We start from the raw sequence: 12,290 nt of genomic DNA, 5'->3' as shown, positions 1-12,290 counted from the left end.
AACTCGCTAAGGAATAACTCCACACAAGTCGACAGGACTATGCCATTCTCCTATCCTAAGTGCACTCGAGTTCGGGTATAGAACTCGTCTCACAAAGATCACCAAGCAGCCATAGCCAGCCAACAGATAAAGCAATGATATGTACACAATGCAATAAGGTAAAGCAGGTAAATAAATAACCGTACAAAAGCATGAACACCCAATAAACAAACTACAAAAGCTAGGAGGGACTCGCTTAGGGAAACCTGTTCCCCAGCAGGGTCGCCAGCTGTCGCAACCTGAAAAAAATACAGTGTGCGAAAAAACAACCGGCGAAAGAAAATGACAGAAGAGTCGCCAACGTGCGTTATTCATCCCAAAGGAGGGAAAGGAAACGCTCGAAGTAAATTTGAAAAAAGGAAAGGACAAGACGGGGTCTCGCAACCAAATCTTGGGTTCGTGAGTCGGTTATGCGAAGGGAAGGTATTAGCACCCCTACGCATCCGTAGTACTCTACGGGATCCACTTATGTAGTTCTTGTCTAAAGGGTATGAGTTTATCTAATGTACTATTTACTAAAAAAGGGTTAAAGGAAAAGGACTCGCGCGGATGTCGCATCCGCTGCATACGTATCTCATCTGAATATGAGAATCAGAGTCTTCGTAGCTCGGCTGACCTATGGGTTGGGGGGATGTGTGCTCGCTAAGACATTGCGTCTTATGTCTACGTATCTCATCTGGCCTGAGAATCAGAGCCAAACGTAGTTCGGCTAACTACGGGGTTATGGATTGGGTTTTGGACGAACGACGTTACTACGCAATCTACCGGATGCTCGACCTTTGGAGACTTACTCGCCTGTAGCAGAAGGAGTTGTAAGAACAAAAATTGTTCTACAATAGATTCCTTGATTTTGATGATAACAAAGGATGAAACCAAAAATGGCACCCTAACGAAAAGTTTCTAAGTGTGCAGGGTTCTAAAGAAAGAAGTAATAAATCTGATGATGTCATCAGATGCACAACAAGATCAGATACAAATTCTCAAGTATCAGAAGCATCTGAAGTGGAATCTCGTTCAAGAAAGTCTGACTCTGGACAAAACTACAAAGTATCAGAAGCATCTGAATATGAAGTAAAGTCTAGAAGCTCTGATTCTGAACAACGCCCTCTGAAGAATCTATTTAGATCAACATCAGAAGCAAGATTCCTAGTTTCTCCAGTTACACAAATACTCTGATTATGGATTTGCTAATCATGAAAGAGTAACGTTCAAGTCAAGTAAAGATTTTCAAATAGATTTCCTAAACAGAGAAAGAGACGTTAATCTCCACTTCCAAGAGAGAAGATACTACTTGTGGTAAGTAGTCACTTCAAAGATGAAAACTTAAACTGCAGAAGCTATTTAAGTGATGGAGTAAACTCAGTTTAATATCCACCAGGTTCAACCACTACTTCAACTCATATATAAATAGAGCTGCAATCAACATTCAGTAACAAGAAATCAACTAGCCAAAACTATACTGAATTATTTCACGCTCAAGAAAATCATCTTTGCTCTCAAAGAATTTCACTAAGCTTCTGCTTATTAAGTGAAAAATCTGTTCTTAAGTTTGTAATACTTGCTTTCTTAGAAGCACTCTAGATTACATATCTTGTATCTTTTATTTGTTTGATTTCCTCAAGTGATTTTGTGTGGTCTGTAGACTTGAGAAGACTAAGAGATTTTCTTCTCTCTTAGGTGTTGTTTGTAATCTTTCAAGATTAGTGGATTAAGTCCTTGTTGAAGGCGAAATCACCTTGGCCGGGTGGACTGGAGTAGCTTTGTGTTATAAGCGAACCAGTATAAAATCCTTGTGTGATTTTCATTTTGAAAAGCGCTTATTTTTCCAAACAATTCAAACCCCCCCTTTCTTGTTTTTCTCACCTTCAATTGGTATCAGAGCTCCGGCTCTGTTATTGATTTTCTAATCAAACACTTAACCGTGTAGAGAGATCCAGTACGAGAAAAACAATGGCCCACTCAAATGAAAGAGATTCTTACAATGCCAAGCCTCCTGTTTTTGATGGAGAAAAATTTGATTACTGGAAAGACAGAATCGAAAGTTTCTTTCTGGGTTATGATGCTGACCTCTGGGACATTGTCACAGATGGATACAAACCTCCAGTCTTAAATGGAGCTGAAGTTCCCAGAAGCAAAATGTCAGAAGATCAGAAACGTGACTTCAAAAATCACCACAAGGCCAGAACAATACTTCTAAATGTTATATCATACAACGAATATGAAAAAATCACCAACAGAGAGACAGCCAAAGATATACTTGACTCTCTGAAGATGACCCATGAAGGAAACTCCCAAGTCAAGGAGACGAAGGCTCTGGCGCTTATCCAGAAGTATGAAGCCTTCAAGATGGAAGATGATGAAGCTATAGAAGCTATGTTTTCCAGATTTCAAACTCTTATTGCAGGTCTTAAAGTGCTAGACAAAGGATACACGACTGCAGATCATGTTAAGAAGATAGTCAGAAGTCTGCCAAAGAAATGGAGACCTATGGTTACTGCTCTAAAGCTGTCAAAGGATCTGAACAATATCAGCCTTGAAGAACTTGTTAGTTCTCTCAGAAGCCATGAGATAGAACTAGAGGAGGATGAGCCTCAGAAAAGGAACAAGTCCGTAGCGCTTAAGTCCAGATCTGAAAGACGGAAGCCTGACAGAACCAAAGCTCTCCAGGCAGAAACTGAAGATACTGACGATTCTGAACCAGAAGACTCTGATGACGAAGAAGAGTTGTCCCTACTAACCAGAAGAGTCAAGCAACTCTGGAAAAAGAGGAACAACAACTTCAGAAGACCAAGACCCAGAGGGGATAGATCAGAGTCAACTTCAAAAGGTAAAGCTAACAAAGATATTACCTGTTATGAATGTAAAGAAACAGGTCATTACAGAAATGAATGCCCCAAGCTGAAGAAAGACAACCCTAGAAAAGAAAGCTTCAAGAAAAACACCTTCAGAACAAAGAAAGGACTGATGGCTACCTGGGATGACAGTGAATCTGGATCATCAGAATCTGACTCTGATGAACAGGCTAACGTAGCACTTATGGCTATCACATCCAGCTGCTCAGACGAAGAATCTGAAGAGGTATTTTCTGAACTTTCTAGATCTGACTTAGAATCATGTTTGTCAGAAACTCTTACTTCTTATCAGAAATTAAAACAAAAAGTTAAAAACATTAAAGGCCTTCTTAAAGCAAAATCTGAAGAATGTAGTAAACTTGAGACAACAATTCTAGCACAAGAAGATACAATCAGATCTTTAACGTTAGAAAGAGATGAAGCTAAAACAAAAAGCTTAGAATTAGTAGAAGCGTTGTCTCAAGCACCACAAACTTCAAATGAAATTATTTATAAATATGAAGAAGCCTTTCAAAAATTTCTGAAGAATGGAATAGATAGGAGTATTATGGCATCCATGATTTATGGAGTAAGTCAGAATAATAAAAGGGGAATTGGGTATGATCCTAAGGAAGATGAAACCTCTACCAGTAACCAAATTAAATCGCCTTTTTCATATCACTACACACACACACAAGAACACAAATTTAAAAATGCTAGAAGACCCAAAGTTGTAAGAAACTCTGGGAAAACTAATCTGAAAGGACCCAAGAGATTCTGGGTACCGAAAGATAAGATTATCTATGTTGCAGATATCCTATGCAGCAAAGTTCAGACACCAGTCATGGTACCTGGACTCTGGATGCTCGCGACATATGACAGGAAGAAAGTCTATGTTCCAAAGCCTGGAACTTAAAGACGCTGGATTTGTAGGCTTCGGAGGAGATCAGAAAGGAAGAATCAGAGGCTCCGGAACTATTGGTAATGGTACTCTTCCCTCTATATCTGATGTTCTTTATGTAGAAGGATTAATGCATAACTTGTTATCCATAAGTCAATTAAGTGATAACGGTTATGATGTAATCTTTAATCAAAAAACATGTAAAGCCATTAATCAGAACGATGGCTCTGTCCTTTTCACAGGCAAGAGGAAAAACAACATTTATAAAATAAATCTTTCTGATCTAAAAGATCAAAATGTTAAATGTTTAATGTCAGTTCACGAAGAGCATTGGGTATGGCATAGACGCTTAGGCCACATTAGCATGAGAAAACTTTCTCAGCTAACTAAACTTGAGTTAGTCAGAGGCTTACCTAAACTGAAGTTTTCTTCAGATGCTCTGTGTGAAGCTTGTCAGAAAGGAAAGTTTTCAAAAACATCTTTTAAAAAGAAAAATGTTGTTTCTACCTCTAAGCCTCTGGAGCTTCTTCACATTGACTTATTTGGTCCTGTGAAAACAGCATCAGTCAATGGAAAGAAGTATGGACTAGTAATCGTTGATGATTACAGCCGCTGGACATGGGTAAAATTCCTAAAGCACAAGAGTGAGTCTCACTCTGTATTCACCAGTTTCTGTTCTAAAGTGCAAAAAGAATTTGACTCTAAAATTGTTAGAGTCAGAAGTGATCATGGTGGAGAATTTGAAAATAAAGATTTTGAAGAATTATTTGATTCTAATGGAATATCCCATGATTTCTCCTGCCCTAGAACTCCACAACAAAATGGAGTTGTAGAGAGGAAGAATAGGACACTCCAAGAGATGGCCAGAACCATGATCAATGAAACTAATGTAGCAAAGCACTTTTGGGCAGAAGCTGTAAATACAGCGTGTTACATTCAGAATAGAATCTCTATAAGACCTATTCTGGAAAAGACTCCCTATGAACTGTGTAAGGGAAGAAAACCCAACATCTCATATTTTCATCCTTTTGGATGCATTTGCTTTATATTAAATACTAAAGAACATCTGAACAAGTTTGATTCCAAAGCACAGAAAGGTATTATGTTAGGATACTCAGAACGCTCTAAAGGCTATAGAGTATACAACACAGAAACCAAAATTGTGGAGGAATCAATTCATGTCAGATTTGATGATAAGCTTGACCCTGAAAAGTCAAAGCTAGTTGAAAAGTTTGCAGATTTGGAAATCACTCTTGTAGAATCTGAGAAAACTCCAGAAGCAACTGTCACTCCAGACTCTGAAGAAATTAAATCTCCAGAAATTCCAAGGAAAGTTAAAAGTCGTATTAACGTATCTGAAGATTTGATTTTGGGAAACAAAGATGAACCTGTTAGAACCAGATCTACCTTCAGAACTTCTGAAGATATTCCTCTGGGACTAGTGTCTCTGATTGAGCCTACGTCCTGTGATGAAGCTCTTCAAGATATCGATTGGGTGGCAGCTATGCAAGAAGAGTTAGATCAATTCTCCAAGAATGATGTCTGGGATCTCGTTCCTAAACCCAGAGGCACTCATGTCATTGGAACCAGATGGGTTTTCAGAAACAAGCTGAACGAGAAAGGTGAAGTTGTCAGAAACAAGGCTCGACTGGTAGCTCAAGGTTATAGTCAACAAGAAGGTATTGATTATAATGAAACTTTTGCTCCAGTCGCGAGGTTAGAATCTATTCGTCTTCTTGTATCTTTTGCTATTAATCATTCTATCAAATTATACCAAATGGATGTCAAGAGTGCATTTCTTAATGGTTATATTTCAGAAGAAGTGTATGTCAATCAACCTCCAGGTTTTGAAAATTCAAACTTTCCAGAACATGTTTTTAAACTTAAGAAATCCTTATATGGACTTAAACAAGCTCCCAGAGCTTGGTATGAACGCTTAAGCAATTTTCTTCTGGAACAAAATTTTATCAGAGGGAAAGTTGATTCTACACTCTTCTGTAAAAACCTTAATAATGATCTCATGATATGCCAGATTTATGTGGATGATATTATTTTTGGTTCTGCTAATATCTCTGTTTGCCAAGAATTTTCTAAGTTAATGCAGGCTGAGTTTGAAATGAGTTTAATGCAAGAACTAAAGTTCTTTCTGGGAATTCAAATTAATCAAACTCCAGAAGTCACGTACATTCATCAAAGCAAGTACATTAAAGACATTCTGAAGAAGTTTGACATGACTGAATGCAACTCTGCAAAAACTCCTATGCACCCAACTTGCATTCTGGAAAAGGAAGAGGTAAGCAACAAGGTTTGTCAGAAGCTCTATCGAGGTATGATAGGCTCTCTTCTCTATCTGACTGCTACTCGTCCTGATATTCTCTTTAGTGTCTGTCTTTGTGCCAGATTCCAATCAGATCCTAGAGAATCTCATTTAACAGCTGTTAAGAGAATTCTTAAGTATCTGAAAGGAACTCCTAACCTGGGCCTGATGTATGAGAAAACATCAGAGTATAGACTCTCGGGTTATTGTGATGCAGATTATGCAGGAGATAGAATAGAACGAAAAAGCACATCTGGAAATTGCCAGCTTCTGGGAAACAATCTAGTCTCCTGGGCTAGCAAAAGACAGTCAACTATTGCTCTATCAACTGCAGAAGCAGAATACATCTCAGCATCACTGTGCACAACTCAGATGCTCTGGATGAAGCATCAGCTAGAAGATCTTCAGATATTTGAGAGTAACATTCCTATCTTTTGTGATAATACTGCTGCTATTTGTTTAAGTAAGAATCCCATTCTACATTCCAGAGCCAAACACATAGAAATAAAACATCATTTTATCAGAGACTATGTTCAGAAAGGGATAGTAACATTGAAGTTCATTGATACAGAACATCAATGGGCAGATATCTTTACTAAGCCTCTAGCTGAAGATAGATTTCTTTTTATATTAGAAAATCTGAACATTAAAAATTGCCCTGAGTAAAATTTGGCTCTGAAAATGTAAAATGTGAATCTGATGTAAACAAATGTACTTCTGCCTCTGACTCTGATACTTCTACAAGTTAAGAAGATATCTGAGTTAGAAATCTTCAGAAACCAACCCCTTGGTATTCCTGAAGATCAGATACATCAACACGTGGAGCATTAAAACGTCTAACCCTAGAACTTCTAGACAGCTGTCAAAAGAAATCAAAGGTCAGAACGTTTGAAATCTCCTTGAGCAGTGTGCGTACTGTTGGGATTAGACATTCATTTATTAGCTGTAATCATTTTTCCCCCCAAGCGTGCTATTTTGAGTGTTGTGTCTAACGCATTCTGAGGTGTCGTTTTGCATGTGTTTTTCTTAGAGTATATAAACACTTTCTCTCACATTTCACACTTATCACTCTCACTCACTCTAAAACCCTAAACCCTCTCTCGAAGCATTCTCTGCAAGTTTCTTCATCTTCATCTTCTTCTTTACAATGGATGCTCAACAACAACAACTGTTCAACTACTCACAGCAAATGGAGTCAAGTTCCACCGCTCAAACCTCTAGTATTTCAACTCCAACCGTCACCGGTGTTTCTATAACCCCTGTTTATCAAGAACCCCACATTCTTGACCGAGAACGCCACATTAACCTTGCAACCCCTTTTGAAGGATTGGACGTGTTGTGTGAATCATTAGTTGATTTTGACAACCTAAAAAGAAATGGCGTTGATCTTACTAGAGAACTTCGTCAACAAGGATGGGAAACCTACTTCAACAGGCTTTATGGTCCTATCTACCCTCTTCTGGTCAAGGAATTCTGGAGACATGCTGATGCAGATGACCAATTCATTGTCTCTTTTGTTCTAGGGGTAAAGATTGTTATCACTGAAGCATCAATTGCCTCCTTGCTGAACATGGAGACAACTGGAGGAAAAAGGATTTACAACATCCCTCCTAGGTCTAAACGCATCACTGAAGTTATCAACCCAACAATATTCAAACCAAATGTTGAAGGAAACCCCTCTAAGAACAAAGAGCTACACCAGAACCTCCGAGTGTGGCTAAAAATCATTCTGGGTACTATTCACCATCGCCCAGCCTCCAACTCCTCTGATTACATAAATGCTGATCAAAAATGCATTTTATACTGTATTCAGAAGGGTATCCAGATCAACCTCCCTGTTCTCCTTTTCAGATATCTGAGGGATTCTGTCAAAGAAACCAGAAACAATATGAAGCCAAGGTCTTACATTCCTCTGGGAAGATTGCTTTCTGATGTCTTCATTGAGCATGGATTGGTTGACCAATTGGAAAAGGCCAAGCTGATGAATGATCTGGCTATAGAAACTGGGAAGCCTTTAAATGCCAGAAACCTCAAAAGCATGGGAATCATCAAAGAGATTAGAGTCAAGCCCACTCTGGATACATCCTGGGAATCTCTAAAAGATCAGAGGAAGATGCCTCATGGCCTTGCCAGGTTCTTCAAGAATGAACCCAAGAGTGCCATTGCTATCTACCTTCAGTGTCGGCTGGATGAGGGTGTTGATATTTCTGATTTCAGTCTCGACGACTGTCTGGATTCAGAAGAAGATCTAGTCAGATACAAGAGAGGTGTCTCTGAGAAACAGATAGCTGCTGAGGCAAGAAAAGCAAAGAAAGCCAGAATTGGAGAAGTTTCTGGAACCAAATCTCCTGCTCCTTTGCAAATTTCTTCTTCTGGTACGTCTATTCCTCCTGTTACTTCTGTACCTATGGCTTCTTCTCATCCTCTCACAACACCTCCCTTATATACTACCTCTGAAATCCCACCCTCAATCACCAGAACCTCCCAACCTACACCAGTTCTAAACATAGCAAGAACTTTCATTCCTCCCTCTATACCTGCACAAACTCACCAAAGCACTTCTTCTTCTTCATCATCCTCAATGCCAGAATCACCACCTTATGTTTCTGTCTCTTCTGACTCTGAACATTCTGACCCTAATTCCCCCACCATAGCCACTCTCTACGCTCATAGACTTGCTTCTCAACAAACCACAGAACCTGAAACAACTTCACTTCCACCACAACAAACAACAACCTTACCCTCTGAAACTCTACCCTCTGAAATTCAACCATCCGATCCCCACACCGCTGATATCACCCCACCAAAAATTCCCGCTGCACCTGAAGCAGAATCTGAACCCTTAGACTTAAACCCTCTTTACGCTTCATCCCAATCTTCTGAACCTCAACCTGAACCAGAAATTGAACCAGAACCTCTCACTTTAAATCTCAGCCCTCCAAACTCTCCACCTCACACCTCTGAACCTGAACCTGAACCTGAACTTACCATACCTACCCTTGAGGAAGCCATCAGGCAGGTGGCAGAAGCTTCAATCCAGAAGGTCAAGTCTCTGGCTAACAACTCTGAAGTCAGTGATGATCCTAAATCTGTTAGGACACACTGGAACAGAGTCATTAGTTGGATGACCTCTGAGTCCTATAGGCTGAAGAATGTCTCTGAACAAGTCAGAAATGGCTACATCAGAGATGCTGAGGAAAGATTCCAGGAGAGACTAGCCAGAGAAGCTGAAGCCAGAAGGCTAGAGGAGGAGAGATTGGCTAAGGAAGCTGAAGAAGAAGCAAAAAGACTAGAGGAAGAAAGACTGGCAAAAGAAGCAGAAATCCTAAGGGAACAGGAAGCTAAGGCTCTGGCGGATGCAGAAGCCCAAGCTGCTGCTGAAGCTGAAGCTCAGCAGGCTCTGACTCAGGGGGAGTCTTCAACTGCTATTCCGATGATTCTTCAGACTTTGAAGGACCTTAAGGAAGATCAGAATATCCTCCGAGACAGAATGGACAAGCAAGATTCGGTCAATGAGAACATCCAGAAGATGCTTGCCATGATCCTGCAGAAATTGCCTCAGAACCCTTAGGCACTTAGGATTTTATGTTTTGCTTGCCTTTTGTTATTTTTGCTTCTGTCATCTTTTTGGATCTGATGTTTTGTTCTTGATCTTTTTGAATCTGATGCTTTGTGTCTCTATTTTAATGAAATGTTTTTCTCTTTAAGTTAATTTTTATTACTATGTCTTTTTGATTCTGACAAAAAGGGGGAGAAATCATTAAATAGCTCTGATGAAAATTGTCTAAAACCTTAAGCACTCTGCAACAATTGTAGAAATGGCTCTGATGAAAATAACTCTGTTTAAATAGCTCTAACATTAAATTTAAGAAATTGCAGAAAGTTTTCAGAAATCTCATTACTTGGAAAGCTCTGGTAAGAACTTCTGAACTCCCTAGCACTAACTCAGGGGGAGCTTTTGTCTATCTGATCTTATTTTATTCATGTTTCATCTGCTATTTTAAGTTGTTTTGTCATCATCAAAAAGGGGGAGATTGTAAGAACAAAAATTGTTCTACAATAGATTCCTTGATTTTGATGATAACAAAGGATGAAACCAAAAATGGCACCCTAACGAAAAGTTTCTAAGTGTGCAGGGTTCTAAAGAAAGAAGTAATAAATCTGATGATGTCATCAGATGCACAACAAGATCAGATACAAATTCTCAAGTATCAGAAGCATCTGAAGTGGAATCTCGTTCAAGAAAGTCTGACTCTGGACAAAACTACAAAGTATCAGAAGCATCTGAATATGAAGTAAAGTCTAGAAGCTCTGATTCTGAACAACGCCCTCTGAAGAATCTATTTAGATCAACATCAGAAGCAAGATTCCTAGTTTCTCCAGTTACACAAATACTCTGATTATGGATTTGCTAATCATGAAAGAGTAACGTTCAAGTCAAGTAAAGATTTTCAAATAGATTTCCTAAACAGAGAAAGAGACGTTAATCTCCACTTCCAAGAGAGAAGATACTACTTGTGGTAAGTAGTCACTTCAAAGATGAAAAGTTAAACTACAGAAGCTATTTAAGTGATGGAGTAAACTCAGTTTAATATCCACCAGGTTCAACCACTACTTCAACTCATATATAAATAGAGCTGCAATCAACATTCAGTAACAAGAAATCAACTAGCCAAAACTATACTGAATTATTTCACGCTCAAGAAAATCATCTTTGCTCTCAAAGAATTTCACTAAGCTTCTGCTTATTAAGTGAAAAATCTGTTCTTAAGTTTGTAATACTTGCTTTCTTAGAAGCACTCTAGATTACATATCTTGTATCTTTTATTTGTTTGATTTCCTCAAGTGATTTTGTGTGGTCTGTAGACTTGAGAAGACTAAGAGATTTTCTTCTCTCTTAGGTGTTGTTTGTAATCTTTCAAGATTAGTGGATTAAGTCCTTGTTGAAGGCGAAATCACCTTGGCCGGGTGGACTGGAGTAGCTTTGTGTTATAAGCGAACCAGTATAAAATCCTTGTGTGATTTTCATTTTGAAAAGCGCTTATTTTTCCAAACAATTCAAACCCCCCCTTTCTTGTTTTTCTCACCTTCAGGAGTTAGCGTGTTGCTTTGGGTTTTAGGGTTTGGGATGCTCGAGGGAAAAAAGGCAGTCCTTGACGAAGGAACCGCGCTACCTGCAGGGATATGAATACAAAACACAAAACATGTATCTCAAAGTAAAATGCCACCAAGGGGCTCAAACGTTGCCTCATATCGAGGTCTTCCATCTAGGAAAGCAGTAAAATGCGGGAAAAATGTAAAAGTACCACGCGGATAAAGATCCGAAGTAACAGCAATTAGAGGAGTAAGAAACCCTGAGATCCTTCCAAGCTAATGTCATCAAAGAAAAGTGAGTCAGTACATGTAATCGGAATGAACCTCCAGGGGTTATCCCACAAATAAAGTGGGAAACCACGCAAGTTATCCCTGCAAAAGTCATGTGAGCCCTCACAAAAATTCAACAAAAGGGTTAGTGAAACACCATAAGCATTTTTTCATGAACAACAGTATGGTTTCAGAAACCTCAAACCCTGTGGCATACACTCAAAAATTAAAAGGTTAAACATTCAAGGCATTCTTTATACATTCATATACATATTAAACCCATGGACGAAAAACCTAATGAAATTCATCCATCATACCTCATACATTCAGAGTATTCAACTTCAAAGCAAAAGGTAATGCGAATAAAGGCAAACCTGATTGGAGAGCTTGATTGAAATTGAGTTGCACCCGTGAGGTTTACAGAACAATCTTCAGGGTTTATGTGAGGCAGAGGTGATTCTGTGTAGTTGAGTTCCCTTCGGGGTTTGGAGGCTGCTCTGAACTCCGTTAGGTCTTCTCTCACTATCTTTTTCCTCAGGGTTTTGTTCCAAGAAAACCTCAGAGTATTTTGCTTCTCTTCAAAATCCCCCTTTTGTTCTGTGTTCTCTCAAGTGAAGCCTTGGTATTTATAGACTGAATTTCATGGTTTTGTGGGCTAAAATGAGAGAGACCCAAGTCCAAAAATTTTTATTATATTTTATTTATTTAATTATTTAATTAATTAATTAATTAATTAATTAATTAATTATTTTATTTTATTTTTGTAAAAAATAATTTTTATTTTTATTTATTTATTTATTTTTTGTAAAAAATGATTTTTTTTTTTCGTTTTTTTTTT

Source organism: Lathyrus oleraceus, chromosome 1, assembly GCF_024323335.1.
Source record: "Lathyrus oleraceus cultivar Zhongwan6 chromosome 1, CAAS_Psat_ZW6_1.0, whole genome shotgun sequence".
In the NCBI taxonomy this organism is placed as follows: domain Eukaryota; kingdom Viridiplantae; phylum Streptophyta; class Magnoliopsida; order Fabales; family Fabaceae; genus Lathyrus; species Lathyrus oleraceus.
This window is presented reverse-complemented; position numbering follows the sequence as displayed.